Below are 17628 nucleotides of genomic sequence, written 5' to 3'. Positions count from 1 at the left end.
ACATACCAACTGCGTGGGGGGTCGAGGAAGACTGCCTGAAGGTAGTTGGCAAAGGTTTTCCGATAGTGTGACCATCTTTGAACCTCATAGTGGGCTTGCTGTAAGAAATACCAAAAGTCAAGTCGCGACTTGGCAGCATCCCCATAGATGTACGCGATCGTCCAACCTTTGACCCAGATGATCGACTGTGATTTGGTCGCCGGAAAGTAGTCACTCTCCGGATGTAAGAAGGAAGCAGGTGTAATATGTTTCGGGTCACACGGAGGCAGCAAGCCACCATCTGTCGTCCTAGGAGCCATACGTCGTCCACCGCGATACAAGTTAAGCGGTGATGGTCGTCATCCACTTGGCGACATTTCGGGCACAGTGGAGTGTCCACTAGTCCAATTGCATGGAGTCGTTGGTTGGTGTTGAACTTGCCACAGGTGACATTGAACCACAGTGCCCGAACGAAGGTAGGAAAGAATTTTTGGTGCACATGTCTCCAAATCTTCGGCCAATGCAACGTGGGGTGTTTGAGTTCAATGACATTACGACTTATCCGTCGTAGCAGCCAAACATAAAAATCCTTCGCGCATGGTGGTCTCGTGCGCGGAAGCTTGTCTCTGATATAACTAAGTTCCACGATAAAAGTTGATACATGCGCAAAATGTGGCGTAATGTTGCCCACCGCCACCGGAGGTGTGAGGGACGCTGGGACTAGGAGATCCAGTAGGCGGGATGTAAGGGAATCACGCCCGCTACGCCATTGCTTGTACATCGTGGCTAGAAGGAGCGCCGTCGCTCGGCAGCGAACATTCGTAAGTCCGAGTCCCCCCTTGTCCGTAGGGAGCGTGAGCGTTGCGTATCGCACCTTGAAGGGCGACCCAATCATCACAAAATAGCCTAGTGCTGATTGAAGTCGATGCCCGAGTGTGAGTGGTAGGGGCAGGATCTGCGAAATATGCACCATTCGAGAAACCACATAAGTGTTCAGATATTCGACTCGCTGCAAAGGATCAAGGCGTCGTAGGAGATGTTGGCGGACCATGGTACGTGTTGTCTGTAAAATACGTCGGTAGTTAACTGCCGCAGTATGTTTCACAGATGAGGTAAAGACTATGCCGAGATAGCGGAATCGTTGCACATAAGGAAACGGACTGATTTCTTCCGGCGTAAGGCCCCTTCCAACCGGCATTGCTGCCGATTTGTTCATGTTCACTGCACTACCCGCCGTCACACTGTGGTCCGACAACAGTTCAAGGACCGTCTTCACCTCTTCCTCAGAACGAACGAGCAGCAGGAGGTCGTCCGCATAAGCACGACATTTGAAGGTGTAGCCCCGCAGTTCCACCCCAGAAAGAGAATTTCTTAGCCTCCCAATTAATGGTTCCAACGCTATCGCGAACAGCAGCATCGAAAGAGGGCAGCCCTGGCGAATGGAACGTCGAATTTGAATGGGCCCTGCTATACGCCCATTAACGTGTACCAAGGATTGTGCGCTCCCATAAATCCTTCTAATGAGACCAGTAAAACAGTCTGGAAATCCCATTTGTTCCAGTACAGCGTACAGATAGTTGTGGCGCACCTTATCAAAAGCACTGTCAAAATCAACCGCCACCATCGCCGCTTTAAGCCGGCACTCCTCCGCCAGCGCTATTACATCACGGCATTCGCCAGTAGCTGTTTGCACATTCACCGATCCACCCGGTGTAGTCTGTTCTGGGGAGAGAACGCTACGAATTAACATACGACATCGGGACGCTAGCATCCGTGCAAAGATCTTATAGTCTGCATTAAGCAGGGTGATGGGGCGATAATGTGTGACCGTAATTCCTGGCTTCGGTTTATGTACTGGCACCAAGAGGCCTTCCATAAAAGCCGGTGGAATAGGCGCATCGGAATTTAACAACTAGTTGTACATTTGCGTCCATCGCGGTGCCATTTCGTTGCGAAATTCTCGATAAAATTCAGCAGGAAGTCCATCAATGCCTGGGGAGCGATTCAACGCACCCTTCCTATCATGTACTTCCTCACAGCTAATAGCTTCCAGTAAGGTTCCAGCGTCATCCACCGTTAGTGTACGGGAGACGTATGTGGCTATACGTGCGAGGTCATCAACACGGGCTGCTTCCTCCCGATAGATGTGTTGGTAATGGTCGACGAATGCAGAGACAATGTCCGCTTGACGCGTCACTCTTCGGTCTTCGCGGGTAATTAACTCCCGTACCAAAACGCGTCGTCGGTACTTTCGTTCATTCACGACGTGGTGCATGGAAGGAATCTCGTGTCGTATCGTATCGTGACATCTGGCGCGCACCATGGTTCCCTGAAGATGTTTCCGAGCTAAAGCCACTAGTTTAGCTTTTATCCTTTTGCGTTCGATCCAGACGTCCGGTCTCGGCGGACCATCGTCCAGGTCGCGCAGCGCTGCAAAATAAAAGTCGGTCGTACGGCGGCGCCATTCTGACATCTCCCTGCTATATGAGATGAACGTACGGCGAAGCGCCGGTTTAGCACAAGTCAGCCACCAATCAAGCTTCGTCGCATACCTTCCAACCTTTTGCTCGCACATCGTCCATGTCTCAAGGATCCGTTGACGACATTCGGGATCATGTAGATGTTGCATGTTTAATTTCCACGGGGCCTTACTGTTCCACACCTCTCTACGGGGAAGAAGCACCGTACAGATGTAAGCGCTGTGATCGGAAAATGCCAATGGCCAGCGTTCCGCGTCCTGGACATCATTTGCATGAGCCCGTGAGATATAAATGCGATCTAATCTGCTCGCCGAATGACTTGTCACATAGGTGTATCCCGGTGCATCTCCATGTCGTAATTCCCACGTGTCACTAAGTACAAGGTCGCTGACAACGATTCGCAACTCCTGGCTGATGTTTGCTTGCGGCCATTGGTCTTTCTGGCTGAGAACACAGTTGAAATCTCCACCAATTATTACACATTCATAACGTCCATTGAAAAGTGGTGCAATATCTTCTGCATAAAACCGCGCCCTTTCCCGCCGCCGATTGTTTCCCGACGGTGCATAAAGATTGATGATGCGTGTCCCAAACGTCGTGAAAGCCATTCCCCTGGCCGACGGAAGGTAACACACGTTTTCCACGGGGAAGCCATCTCGCACGTAAACTGCCACCCCACTCCCATTGTGATCTCCATGTGACGAATAGGAGTGGTAGCCTGCGATGTGTGGGAGTGCAGCTATGTGGACTTCCTGCAGCAAAGCAATATCCGCATCAGATGCCCAAATCGTTTCCTTCAGTAGGTGTATTTTGGTTGGTGAACGCACGTCATTTATATTTAATGTCGCAATACGGTTCGCATGGCGTTGAATCCCACTCTGTCGAGGCGCAACAATATCTCCCTGCATCGGCGCTGGGTGCTGAGTTAGAAGACGTTCTCTCGCCCCTCTCTCTTCACCTTCAGCAATTACTAGGCCGTCTTTGTGAGTGCCGGCTGCCTCTGTATGATGTCCGGCGCCTCCTCAATATCGTCATACCACATCTTTGCAGGCAGTGATATATTCGTGTCCATAGCCACAGCATCTGCGTCTGGAGAGCCAACTGGTTGTGGTTCCTCTTCAGCATCACCACGTCCCGCTACCGTCAATGTGAAAGACCGCTGCGGGTCTGATCGAACAGTTTCCATTGCCTTATCCTGCTTCGTAGAGGCTGTTGTGTCGTCTTGCTCCACAGGCGCATCGTCGTCGGGGCAAGGGGAGTCATCCCTAGGAGATGTCGTGCGACGACGCCGTTTCCTCCTTTTCGGGGAACGTTGTTTGCGTGATCTTCCTTCCGTGTCCTCAGATTGTAGGGAATCACGGCTGCCCGACAGAAAAGCATCCGTAGGAACTGGAAGTGTTTCGAGTCCCATCGTTGTAGTTGGCGGGAGTTCGGTCGAAACTGATGTTGTCGTCACAGAGTGCGTTCCAGACGGAACAGCATCCGTAGTGGCTGGAACTGCTTCGTGTACAATCGGTGTGCTTGGTAGGAGTTCGGTGTCAACTGATGTTGTCGCCGTAGATTGTATGCTCGATGGAGCAGCATCCTCTGTCACCCCGACGTCTGCTACAAGGTTTCGGAGAGTGCCATCGGGAACTTCCACCGGGGCTGTGTCCTTTCGGTCATCAGCGGACGCAGTGAGGGCTTTGGCATAGGTAATCGGTAGTACTGTCATCTCTGGCGACGGCTCCCGCACATCTGAAGGCAGTTGCGTAATCCGCCGTTGCATACAGTTCGACCTGAGGTGTCCCTCCTGGCCACAGTCAGAACATGTACGTGGTTGCCCATCGTAAATCACCACCGCCCTACAACCACCAATTGTCAGATAGGACGGTACATGCTTCTGAAGATCAATAGTGATCTGTCTCACTCCGTTAAGCACGGGGTACGTGGCGAATTGTGTCCAGCGTTCTGCTGTGTGACCATGTACCGTGCCGTATGGCTTAAAAGCCTCAATAACTTCGTCAGCCGGGAGCTCAAATGGCAGCTCAAAAACACGTATTGTCCGTACACTGGGACTAACGATGGACAGGTGAATTCCGACAATATCGTTTGGCGGTATCTTGACGTCCTCACGTATGAATCGTTCCACTGCTAAAGCCTTTGGTCTTTCGTAGTCTTTGCAGAAATTGAATCGTAATGTAGTTTTTCTGTACTTGTTCGCCATGATCGTTGTTATTAGCCCGCGCGCAGACTAAGTCCACAAGTAAACAAACACTCGCACACGCCGCACAGGCGGAAGTATCGGACCTCCGCTCCGCACGGCCGCTAGGGCCGAACTGTACCAATGGAGCTACCGAAGCACGACTCACGCCCAGTACTCACAGCTTTACTTCTGCCAGTATCCGTCTCCTACCTTCCAAAGCTTCTGTAAAGGCAAAGGTCCCGAGTTCGAGTCTCGGTCGGGCACACAGTTTTAATCTGCCAGGAAGTTTCTTTTTCTGACATGTCCTACATCCTGGAGTACCTTCTTACTACAGATCAATTGGAATGAAAGTAAATCTAACCTAATCCAACAAAGATAAAGACGACTGTCACACACTGGTTCCAATCACAGGCTGCAGAAGTTGACGGCATAGGACGAGCTATACAATGTAATACTCTATCTTGATCGCTTTCTCTAGTGCGTAAACTTAATTTTTAGCGTTTCGGATTTAAATGAGCTTCAGAATCTATCAGGTAGAACGTCAGAAGTAAGTAATTGCCTCACAGTACACAAAGTTTAACACGCGTATATAAAGGCGACACATACCTTAAGAGGACGTCGATACACAGTATCTAAGGCGCTCGTCGGTCCCAGGCCGTGGTTTTTCTGGCTACGACTAGTGTGTCAACACCCCAAAGTAAACATGACTCCTACGATATGGCGGCTATACCAGTGTCAAACACTCGATTTTAATATTTTTGTGTCTTGTAGTATGAAAGTCATTAATATGTTAAATTATCCTTATTTTACGTAAATTCAGCTTTTATATACTTTTAGAAAGAACATATGTTTGTTTATATAACATTGTATCACAGGTTAGAGTGGTACCACCCTCATCGTCGTTCTTAGTACATTTCATTACGTTTACAGATTTTGATTATTTGATAGGAAATTACTGTCTGTCTAATGCCAAAAGTTTTAGATGCTGTAACTGAAAACACTAATACAATCAACGGAGACAGTTTATTCTACTTAAGGCGGCCCATGTCAGTAAGCAATTCCAGTGTCCATGGTGTTCTGGTGCACTGGAAGTTTTGACGAGATACTGCGTGTTGATGTCCTGTTAACTCTAGAACACTAAAGGGGGGATATGTTACACTGCTACTAAACCATCGTAAAGTTCACTACTCGACATTTTATTCAACCGAAGTTATAATTTATAGATTATGCATTAGTGAATTACCATTATCGGATCACCAAAGGTGTATTATAGAGGGTGAGTAACTATTTCCACCTAGAATAACTCCGAAAGTATGATTGTAGCTGAAACGTTTGTGGGACAAATGTTGCGTGGGACAACGGGGGCAATAATAAGACGTTGGTTTTTTGTTGGTAGGTGGGGTCGTGTCAGAGATGGGCAAAGTTTCTTTTTTTCTTTTTTTTTCTTTTTTTTTAATGGGATGATACAGTTTGGTACTTATTTTCTGATAGCGGCTATCGAGACGAATCCAATGATCTACAACAGTAAGGTCTTTGAAGGACAACGAAGGTCACAAAGATGGCATGAACGTCCATTTAAGGTGGTCTAAGTGATGACCATTGATATCTATGCAGTGCTGCAATCTTCTTATCGTGGACTGAATGGTATTCCTTATCACTTCAGCACTTATTGAAGCACATCCTCTGATAATTCTCTCTCGTATATCGTGCAAATAGTAAATATTCGCCGAATACGGCGTATCCATCTAACCTGCCATTGATATGTAAACACCATTCCACGGTTTCGCAATACAACACTAAAAAGAACGATAAGACCAGTATCGTCGAATCAAACGACTGTGAATGATGTATTCCTTCGAAGAACAAGTCTATATGCTTCTCATTTACGGAGAATGCCAACGAAATTCAGTGAGAGCCATAGACTTAAACGCTGAAAGATATCCACAGCGTACTCACCCTACACGTCGTACATTTAAATATGTGTATGATAAATTCAGAACAACTGGATCTTTAACGCAACGGAAACATATTCGGCAAAGGAAAGTTGCTAACGAGGAAACGGAGATTGGTACTCTTGCCTCTGTGCTTCGAGATCCTTGTGTTAGTTCGCGTCAAATCGCAAGGGAATCTGGCATGAGCCAGAGTAGCGTTGTTTATGTTCTGTATTGCCATAAATATCATTCTTACCACACCAGACTCCACCGATAATTAACCTGTACGGATTGTATGCGTCGCATTGAAATCTACCGATGGGCCCAACTCCATATTCAGAGGGATGAAATTTATTAATTTCATTTTATTTACTTACGAGGCTACATTTACAAACCATGAAAATGTTAATTTGCATAACGTGCATTATTAGGCAACTAAAAATCCATGTTGCGCACCAAAAACCGTGGTCGGTGAATGTATGGTGTGGGATTCTGGAGGACAGAATTATAGCCCCCTATTTCATCGAAGGAAATCTTAAGGGTAGGACGTAATATGCACGCAGGTAGTTATTTATAGGTTTTGGTGAGTGAGTTTGGGACTATCAAAACATGTGACGTAAATGGCAATATCTTCTGGGTGCATTGATTTAGACGCTTAAATGTTTTACACCGCCAAGGGGCCGCAGACCGCAGTACTTGACAAATTTCAATTTGATACCACAACTTGCTCGTGACGAGAAAGGATGTTAACTGAAGATAGACAGCCAGACAATAGAGTGATGTTGTAGGGGTTCCGCTTCTTTCCTTTGAGATACGAAAACCCAAAAACCGATCAAGACAGAGTATTACGTTGTACAGTGCAATTATGGTCGCGGGTCGTTTAATGGTTGTACGTCGTTTATTCGCAAATATGGAAGTCCCGAAGTGAGGACAATTGGGGGCAGTTGCCCCATCCTGGAATTTGGGATACAATCTATTAATCAATCGCAGAATTCTTTCGCTTTTTTTTAAAGTGATTGTCGCCGATGTTGCTAAACCGCAAGTTCAACACTGTCTAGCATGACGGATAATACTAACCCTTTAGCAATCCTTATACAGGGTGTTACAAAAAGGTACGGCCAAACTTTCAGGAAACATTCCTCGTACTCAAAGAAAGAAAATATGTTATGTGGACATGTGTCCGGAAACGCTTAGTTTCCATGTTAGAGCTCATTTTATTACTTCTCTTCAAATCACATTAATCATGGAATGGAAACACACAGCAACAGAACGTACCAGCGGCGGGCCTTAAAACACTTTGTTACAGGAAATGTTCAAAATGTCCTCCGTTAGCGAGGATACATGCATCCACCCTCCGTCTCATGGAATCCCTGATGCGCTGATGCAGCCCTGGAGAATGGCGTATTGTATCACAGATGTCCACAATAAGAGCAGGAAGAGTCTCTATATTTGGTACCGGGGTTGCGTAGACAAGAGCTTTCAAATGCCCCCAATAAATGAAAGTCAAGAGGGTTGAGGTCAGGAGAGCGTGGAGGCCATGGAATTGGTCCGCCTCTACCAATCCATCGGTCACCGAATCTGTTGTTGAGAAGCGTACGAACACTTCGACTGAAATGTGCAGGAGCTCCATCGTGCATGAACCACATGTTGTGTCGTACTTGTAAAGGCACATGTTCTAGCAGCACAGGTAGAGTGTCACGTATGAAATTATGATAACGTGCTCCATTCACCGTAGGTGGAAGAACGAAACTAAAATGAGCTCTTATCATGGAAATTGGGCGTTTCCGGACACATGTCCACATAACATATTTTCTTTATTTGTGTGTGAGGAATGTTTCCTAAAAGTTTGGCCGTACCTTTTTGTAACACCCTGTATAACTTTGGTTTGCTTGGTTGCACGCTGTTTCAAGGAAATTATGCCATTTCCTTCTCACGGCAGTAGTTCTGGCGCTGTCCTGCCATCATGGCTGATGAGAATCTTTGACAGAAAAGAGCCGCACTATAGTGGGCAAACATTTCTCTATCACTTTCTCGTCCTGAAATTATCGAGATCACCAAACCCATTCTCTCCACCCGCGTCAGCCCAACATAAACACGGCTGTATTATACCTTCCCAACATAGTTGTTCAGATTTTGTCCGTGGACCAACAAGAAATTTTGTGACTTGTTGGGGCTACGTTCTGTTTTAAACGACAAAGTCATTTTAGTGCACTCTGAGTAAGACTACCATTTTATGGTGTTCGTGGAGTGATCCATGATTCATGTGTGGACCTCAGTGGAACACTTCTGTGGCAGAAAAGAGAAAACAGTGTCAGGCTTCAGGGTCGGAATAAATGTCCATTACAAGAACTGGCGCTCCCCGAGCTCTGTGTGGTGCAGCATACAGCCACAGTTATGAATTCCGCAAATCCGGCTGGTATGGCTGCATAACAACGTGACAGACTGGGGAGACAGTAATTATACTGGCTCAGTCATAGGCTGTTAACACACGGTTCTATCGGCCTGTTAGACAATGGTTTTGAGATGTATCCCACAGTTGTCTAGTCTAAACCTGGGTTTTCATTAACCAAATAGCTCAAAAAATTAGCCTCCCTAACAACTTTTGATGAACTTTGATTAAGACAGTCAATATTAAAAAAATAAAAGGCATGAAATGCAGTCCATTCATAACATGATCTGTTGTGCAGTATTGTAACCAAAGCGAGTGCTGTAGAGTGCATCAAAGCTGTAGGAACTGTTTTTTAAAAGTGTGTTCTTTGTCTCCCTCTGAAAAGTTAATCGGAGTAATTTTTTGATAATTACTTTTCTCTGTCGTACTGATTTTCTTTTTAATACAGATTTTTAATTTTTAGTGTGAACCTGGTATTACTGTTGAGAGAACAAAAACATCACTTGCGAACTTTATTTCCTCAATCACTGGATAAGCCTGATTGAATCATATGAGGAAATTGTAGGAAATATTCTTGCCTTTACAAATAAAGTTTAGGTCGGAGACAGTTCTATCACTTTCCGAATCTTTCCTCTGCGAAAAGGAATGTTTATGACATATCGGTATATTGACTGCAATTGGAAGCACGTAAAGTATATTTTGCAAATAGATTTCACGATTTCCTTAACATGATCATTCCAGAGCATTCAAAACTACAAACGCTGGAATTATCACCACAGGATAATTAACAATAAATGAAGAGTTAAAACTAAAATTTTAAAAATGCGTATCAAGAATTTTAGGTTCAAACTCGAAGTCGAGTATTATATCCAGTTTTAGGTGCTACAGCAAAGAAGTTTTTCATTGCATTTCCATCATTGTATGTAGCCGAAAGACGATTTAGCGCAGTGAGCAATTCACTGACTAAGAAAAGAATCGACTGTCAATAGTGGAACATTGCGATATATATGAGTTGTGTTGTCAAATATGACACCAGATATCGAAAAATTACTGTCACTGCACCAAGCTCAGGCTCTCACTAGTAAATAACTTTTTTTTTAGTAAGATGTGTTTAGTAATCTTATGTGTACTACACCAATACTTTTAACACCTTTAATGAAGTTGATTGGTTGGTTTGTGGGATTGAAGGGACCAGACTACTAGGGCCATCGCTCCCTTTTTCGACGAACTTGAAACACCCACAAGGAATAAAAACAAACAATGGAGATGACAAGAGACGACAAAGGACAAGAAAGACACAGACCAGACAAAAGGAATTAAAATGTGGTTGGCCGACCATAGAAAAAAAAGGAAAAACCAACCACCAAGAAACGCACTAAAAACCAAAGTCAAAAATCGTAGGCCAAAAGCCAGACTCAGCACAGAAAGAGGACAAACACTTAAATCAAGCGATAAAAACCCCCTGCACGAATAAAACTCGAAACTAAATCTGCCATCGCAACGTCGTCTGATAAAAATGCAGGAAGCGTATCAGGCAGCGCAAACGTCTGCCTGAGCGGAGTTAAGAGCGGGCAGTCGAACAAGATGTGGACCACAGTCAAAGCTGACCCGCAGGTACATGAAGGTGGGTCCTCTAATGAAGTTGTTTTAAAAGGCTACAAAATTAGAAGAATTGAAGTCTGTGTTCTTTTCTGAAAAGAGGTCACCCGTGGTCAAGGGCTAAAAAGGGGATAACGTCTTCTATTAGTAATCAAAACGCCCTTGTTCCCGGGTTCGTACATGCCACAGATTAAATTATTAATAAAAATCATCAACGGAGTTTCAAGGCACTACCTTGCCATTGGGGTGGGAAACTGCACCTAAAGGTGGAAGGCTCGATGAAGATTAACAGCGTGAGGATGCAGAAGGCGATGGAAACCACTGTGTTAAAGACAATGTGTATCCACAAGACATGTGGCCTGCAATTTAAAAGTGTCAATATGATCTCTCCATTGGCAAAAGACTCCGGACTAGTCCCCCTTTGGAATTTCCGGGAAGTGACTGCCAAGGGTGAGGTGATCATGAGAAAAAGACTAAATAACCAACGAAAGGATAACATTTTACGAGTCGAGGCGTGGAATGTAGAAGTCGTGGATTGGTACGGAAGCTGGAAAACCTAATAAGAGAACTGCTAAGGTTCAGTCTAGATATAGGAGGGAACAGTGAAGGGAAATGGAAACAAAACAAGGATTTCTGGTCAGATGAGCATAGGGTTATATAAACAGCAGCATAAAATTGTATAGAAGAAATGGGATTCGCTATGAATAGGAAGGGAGAGCAAGGAGTGAGTTACTGTGAACACTACAGTGAGAGAGTTGTTATCAGAATCGACAGCTAACCGACACCTAGAACGATAGGTCAGATATACATGCCGACGTCACTAGCCGGAACCAGGAGAGAGAGAGAGAGAGAGAGAGAGAGAGAGAGAGAGAGAGAGAGAAATTACACGAGCAAATTGAATGGGTGATTCAGTGCGTAAAGGGAGATGAAAATATAATAGTCATCTAGAATTGGAATGCGCCTGCAGGGTAAAGAGCAGAAGAAATGGGTACGGGAGAATGTGGACCTGGTATTAGGAGTGAGAGATGAGAAGGTCTAATTGAGTTCTGTAATAAACTTCAACTAGTAATTAAGAACAATATGTCGAAGAATCACTAGAGGAGGAGGTATACTTGGAAACGGCCGAGAGATACGGAAAGATTTCAGTAAGATTACATCGTGGTCAGGCGGAGATTCCGAAATCAGGTACTGGATTGTAAGGGGTACCCAGGAGGATATACAAACTAAGATCACAATTTACTAGTAACGAACAGTACGCTGAAGTTTTAATCGCCTAATAAGGAGGAATCAGTGGGCAAATTAATGGGATTCGGAAATACTAAGGAAAGAAGAGATACGCTTGATGTTCTCTGAGACTACAGACACTGCGACAAGGAATAGCTCAGTAGGTAGTTAACATGAAGAGGAATGAACTTTTCTAAAAAGGCTAGTCACAAAAGTTGGAGAGAGAACCGTAGGTACAAGGAAGGTAAGCGGGAACAAATCGTGAGTAAATGGAAAAACTACTTCAGTTAATCGACGAAAGACGGCAGTAAAAACATGTTCAGGGAAATTCAAGTCACTGAGGAATGAAATAAATAGAAAGTGCAAGGAAGCGATGGCGAAATGGCTGTATGAAAAATGTGAACAAGTCGAAAGAGAAGTGATCGGAAGAGCTGATTTGGAATATTGAAATGTGAAAACAACCTTCGGTGAAATTAAAAGTGAGGCTGGTAACATTACAAGTGCAATGGGATATCCACTCTTTAAAAAAAATGTGTTCAAATGGTTCTGAGCACTATGGGACTTAATATCCGAGGTCATCAGACCCCTAGAACTTAGAACTACTTAAACCTAGGACATCACACACAGCCATGCCCCAATCAGGATTCGAACCTGCAACCGTAGCGGTCGCGCGGCTCCAGAATGAAGCGCCTAGAACCTCTCAGCCACAACGGCCGACTCCACTCTTAAATGCGGAGGAGAAAGCGGATAGGTGGAAAGAGTCCATTGAAGCTATACATAAAGGGAAAGATTTGATTGATGACGTGATAGAACAAGAAACAGATGTCAATACACACTGAAGAGCCGAAGAAACTGGAGCAACTGCCTAATATCGTGTAGGGCCCCCGCGAGCACGCAGAAGTGCCGCAACACGACGTGACGTGGACTCGACTAATGTCTGAAGTAGTGCTGCTGTAGGGAACTGGCACCATGAATCCTGCAGGGCTGTACATAAATCCCTAAAAGTACGAGGGAGTGGAGATCTCTTCTGAACAGCACGTTGCAAGGCATTCCAGATATATTCAATAATGTTCATGTCTGGAGAGATGTGGCCATCGGAACTGTTTAAACTTAGAAGAGTGTTCTGGAGCCACTCGGTAACAATTCTGGACGTGTGGGGTGTCGCATTGCCCTGCTCGAATTGCCCAACTCCGCCAGAATGCACAATGGACATGAATGGATGAAGACAGGATGCGTACGTACGTGTCACCTTTCAGAGTCGTATCTAGAAGTATCAGGTGTCCCATTACAGAGCCTCCACCAGCTTGAAAACTCCCCTGCTGACATACAAGGTCCATGGATTCAAGAGGTTGTCTCCATATCCGTACACGTCCATCCGCCGGATACAATTTGAAACGAGACTCGTCCGATCAGACAACGTGTTTCCAGTTAACAGTCAAATGTCGGTGATGACGGACCCAGGCGAGCAGAACTGCTTTGTATTGGGCAGTCATCAAGGGTACACGGAAAGGGGGGGGGGGGGGGGGCTTCGGCTCCGAAAGCCCATATCGATAATGTTTCGTTTAATGGTTCGCACGCTGACACTTTTTGATGGTCCAGCATTGAAATCTGCAGAAATTTGCGGCAGGGTTGTACTTCTGTCACGTTGATCGATTCTCTTCAGTCTTCGTTGGTCCCGTTCTTGCAGGATATTTTTCCGGCCGCAGCGATTTCGGAGATTTGATGTTTTGCCGGATTCCTAGTATTCATGGTACACTCGTGAAATGGTCGTACGGGAAAATGCCCACTTCATCGCTACCTCGGAGATGCCGTGTCCCTTCGCTCGTGATCCGACTATACCACCACTCAAATCTTGATAACATGCCATTGTAGCGGCAGTAACCGATCTAACAACTGCTCCAGCCACTTGTTGTCTTGTATAAGCTTTGCCGACAGCAGCGCTGTATGCTGGATGCTCACGTTTCTCTGTGTTTGAATACGTATGCCTACAACCGCTTACGTTTCTCTGTGTTTGAATACGTATACCTACACCAGTTTCTTTCGTGCTTCAGTGTAGAAGAGATTCTAAATGCAGTATTAGAATCAGAGTTTAAAGTGATTTGGAAGACTTAAGATCAAATAAGGTAGAAGGGATAGATAACATTCCACCGTAATTTCTAAAATTATTGGGGGATGAGTTTGGAGGTATATCGCCTAGTTCCGAAGACTAAAAGAGTTGAGAAGTATGAGAATTATCGCACAATCAGCTTAACAGCTCACGCACCCAGGTTTATGACAGGAATAATATCTGTATATTACTCCTGTCATAAACTTGGTAAAGAAAACTGAGGATGTGTTAGCCGACGATCAGTTTGCCTTTAGGAAATGTATCAGAGAGGTAATTCTGACGTTGTGGTGGACAATGGAGGTAGACTAACGGAAAATTGAGACTGTTCGTAGCACTGACGACATGGAAAAAGCGTTCGACAATGCCAAATGGTGCAAGACGTTCTAAATCTGAGAAAATAGGGATAGGCTCTAGGGAAAGCCGGGTAATATACAATATGTACAAGAGGCAAGAGTGAACAATAAGAGTGGAGGACCAGTAGCCAAGAGCTTGGATTAAAAGGAGTGTAACACGGGGATGTAGTCTTTCGCGCTTACTTTTCAATCTATACATCGAAGAAGCAGTGACAGAAATAAAAGAAATGTTCAAGAGGGGAATTAAAATTCAAGGTAAATGAATATCAGTGGTGAGATTCGCTAGTGACGTTGCTATCCTGACTGACAGTGACGAAGAATTACATGTTTGCTGAATGCAATGACTAGTCTAATGAGTACACGATATGGATACAGGATATGGATCGAGAGTAAACTGAAGAATGACCAAAGTAATGGTAAGTAGCAAAAATGAGAACATCGACAAACTAATCAAAATTGGCGTTCACGAAGTAGATGAATTTAAGGAATTCCGCTATCTAGGCAGCAAAATAAAACCATGGCGAACAGAGCAAGGAGGACATACAAGGCAGACTGGAACTGGCAAAAAGGGCATTCCTGGACAAGAGAAGTCTGCTAGTAATAAATATAGGCCTTAATTTGAAAAAGAAATCTCTGGAAATTTATGTGTGGAGCAGAGGATTGTACTATAGTGGAACGTAGACTGTGGGAAGACCGGAATAGATGAGAATCTAAGCTACAGAAGAATGTTGAAATTGAGGTGATCAGATGAGGTAAGGAATGAGGAGGTTCTCCGAATAATCGCCGAGGAAAGGAATATATGGGAAACACTGACAAAAAGAAGGGACAGGATGGTAGGACATCTGTTAAGACATCAGGGAATAACTTCCATTCTACTAGAGGAAGCTATGGAGGGTAATAACTGTATAAGAAAATAGAGATTGGAATACATACAGTAAGTAATCGAGACGCAGGTTGCAAATTCAGACCAAAAAAAGGTGTGGCGTAGAGCCGAGAGATTCGTCAGACAACCCGTGAACCCGTTTAACTGGCATCCGTTTGACACTTTTCACCACAGACTAAACCTAATATCGAGAAACGCTTTTAACTACAGCTATGTTGACTTTTGAGTCGCCATTACATACTCAACAAACTATACGTGATTGTATGTATCAAAATTAGATAGTGAATATAGTAGACACAATAAGGTCGTATATTTCATTACAAGACTTTTATGAGGCATTAAAAAAATTCAGGTCAACTTCGTGAGCAGTTAAATTACTAGCTAATGCATTCTCGTTTGGCAGACAAACTCGTCATTATAGGCAGTGAAGCTCAATTACAACTCGCCTCACCTGTGAATGACTGATGTGGGCTCGTTAAGACAATATTGAAAAAACCAAAATTTGTCGCTAATGTTAAGTGAAAAGGTAGCGGGGGTATAGGCTTTTTGTTAACTCTGCAAATGTTATCCATAGAATCTAGGAGCAGCACAAAACGTATGGGCTCGTCCGGGATTTGAACCCGGGACCTCTCACACCCGAAGCGAGAATCATACCCCTAGACCAACGAGCCACTACGTAAGATTAATTATAACAGAGAATTGTAGATCAAAACCAGACGGTGTGGAAACCAGACAGTGCGGAAAAAAACTGCGGCGGCGTGACTTGCTGAGCAATTACTTTCTTTTTTCCACCTCGCCTCACGGTTTGCACCTCCTTCCCTTCATAGAGCTGACTTATGATCTTATCTGATTATGGCCCATGTCTGTCTTGACGAGATGATCAAATAGAGGGTGATTCCATTATGAAGTTACAAACTTTATGGAGTGATGGAAAAGGGTAAATGTATCAAAAAAATGGTTCAAATGGCTCTGAGCACTATGGACTCAACTGCTGTGGTCATCAGTCCCCTAGAACTTAGAACTACTTAAAACTAACTAACCTAAGGACATCACGCACATCCATGCCAAAGGCAGGATTCGAACCTGCGACCGTAGCAGTCGCACGGTTCCGGTAAATGTATCAATCTGTGGTACGAGACTCTGGTACGGAAAGGACCGAGTGGAAAGTTATCAGCTAAAATCGTTGTGATATCTCTGCCAATAGACCTCTTCTACTGTAAGCTCATTGCTTTCCTTGTTTTGGGAGAAGGTAGTATCAACAAAACAAGGAAAAATGTAAACATGGGATCTAAAATGGATGTCTTAAGATCTACGAGCACTTGTTCAGTAGAAGAGAGAAGAGATGTGTTTCACATTAGCAAAGATGAACAAGTGCCGGTAACTCTTAAGGTATGCACTTTAGAGCCCATGTTTGCTGGGAATTTTTTCATATTTGGTCCATAGTACCTCCTTCCAAAATATGGAAAGCAAAGAGCTTGCAGTAGAAGAGGGTCAATGTCAGAGGCGTCAGAGCGATTTGCGTTTCCAACTTCCGACTGAGTCATTTCCGTACCAGGATCCCTTAACTAATGTTCAAATGTGTGTGAAATCTTATGGGACTTAGCTGCTAAGTCCATAAGCTTACATACTACTTAACCTAAATTATCCTAAGGACAAGCACACACATCCACGCCCGAGGGAGGACTCGAACCTCCGCGGGGACCAGCCGCACAGTCCATGACTGCAGTGCCCTAGACTGCTCGGCTAATCTCGCGCGGCGGATCCCTTAACTTAAATTAATAGATTTACCTTTCTCCATCACCCCCGAAATTCTGTATCATCACAGAATTACTCTTTGTAGAATGTCAGAAACATTCAGAGTAAAAATTAAAGCTATGACAGAGGATGTGAAACTGACAAGGAAATGAATTTTCCTTTTCTTTTAACGCAAACTAATTAAATCTGCTCTTAGTTGCTTCTTATGCCCTAATCTAACACGCATACTTTCTGGTATCCTGGAACTTCCAATATATTATTGAACTGATTGTAAATTTTTATTGGTATCCTGAAGGAGAGTGCTGTTTTAGCAGTTAAACTGGTGGATGTTTATATGCGCATAAAACTACCAGCTTTTATTGTGCAATGTGGCTGGGCAAGTTGAACGAACAGATTGCAGTGATCACGATTGAAAAGACTACTTTAGAGTCCTTGAGCCTTTTTTGGAGGCTCCAGGTGTAATGAAACCTTAGGGGTAGAAACATCTAAATTTCTCTGACGCGGCGCTCTACGGGAAGGGCGAGCTTAGCCATTGTTCATAAACAGTGCTGTCATTTCATTTTGTTGCAACATTGCCATTTTGGAAAACTAATTGTTTGAACTGTGAAAGATCACTTCCACAGGTAAAATATTTTGGACTTCTTAAAAGCAGGGGAATACGGCGTAGAAAGGGGGGGGGGGGGGGTAAACTGAGCGAAGGCCCAAGGAGTCTGCACTACAATACAGTCTGACCTGCTCTTCAG

General features: G+C 44.4%; 1 non-coding gene across 1 annotated transcript; it reads right to left on the bottom strand.

Annotated features, from left to right (window-relative positions):
- Positions 1–15729: 15729 nt before the first annotated feature.
- On the bottom strand, positions 15730–15801 carry Trnap-cgg (transfer RNA proline (anticodon CGG)). The gene has a single exon. It is a non-coding gene; the product is annotated as a tRNA-Pro (tRNA).
- Positions 15802–17628: the final 1827 nt, after the last annotated feature.

This window comes from Schistocerca gregaria, chromosome 2, assembly GCF_023897955.1.
Source record: "Schistocerca gregaria isolate iqSchGreg1 chromosome 2, iqSchGreg1.2, whole genome shotgun sequence".
In the NCBI taxonomy this organism is placed as follows: Eukaryota; Metazoa; Arthropoda; class Insecta; order Orthoptera; family Acrididae; genus Schistocerca; species Schistocerca gregaria.
The sequence above is the reverse complement of the archived record's forward strand: the minus strand, read 5'-3'. Positions and strand labels throughout refer to the sequence as shown.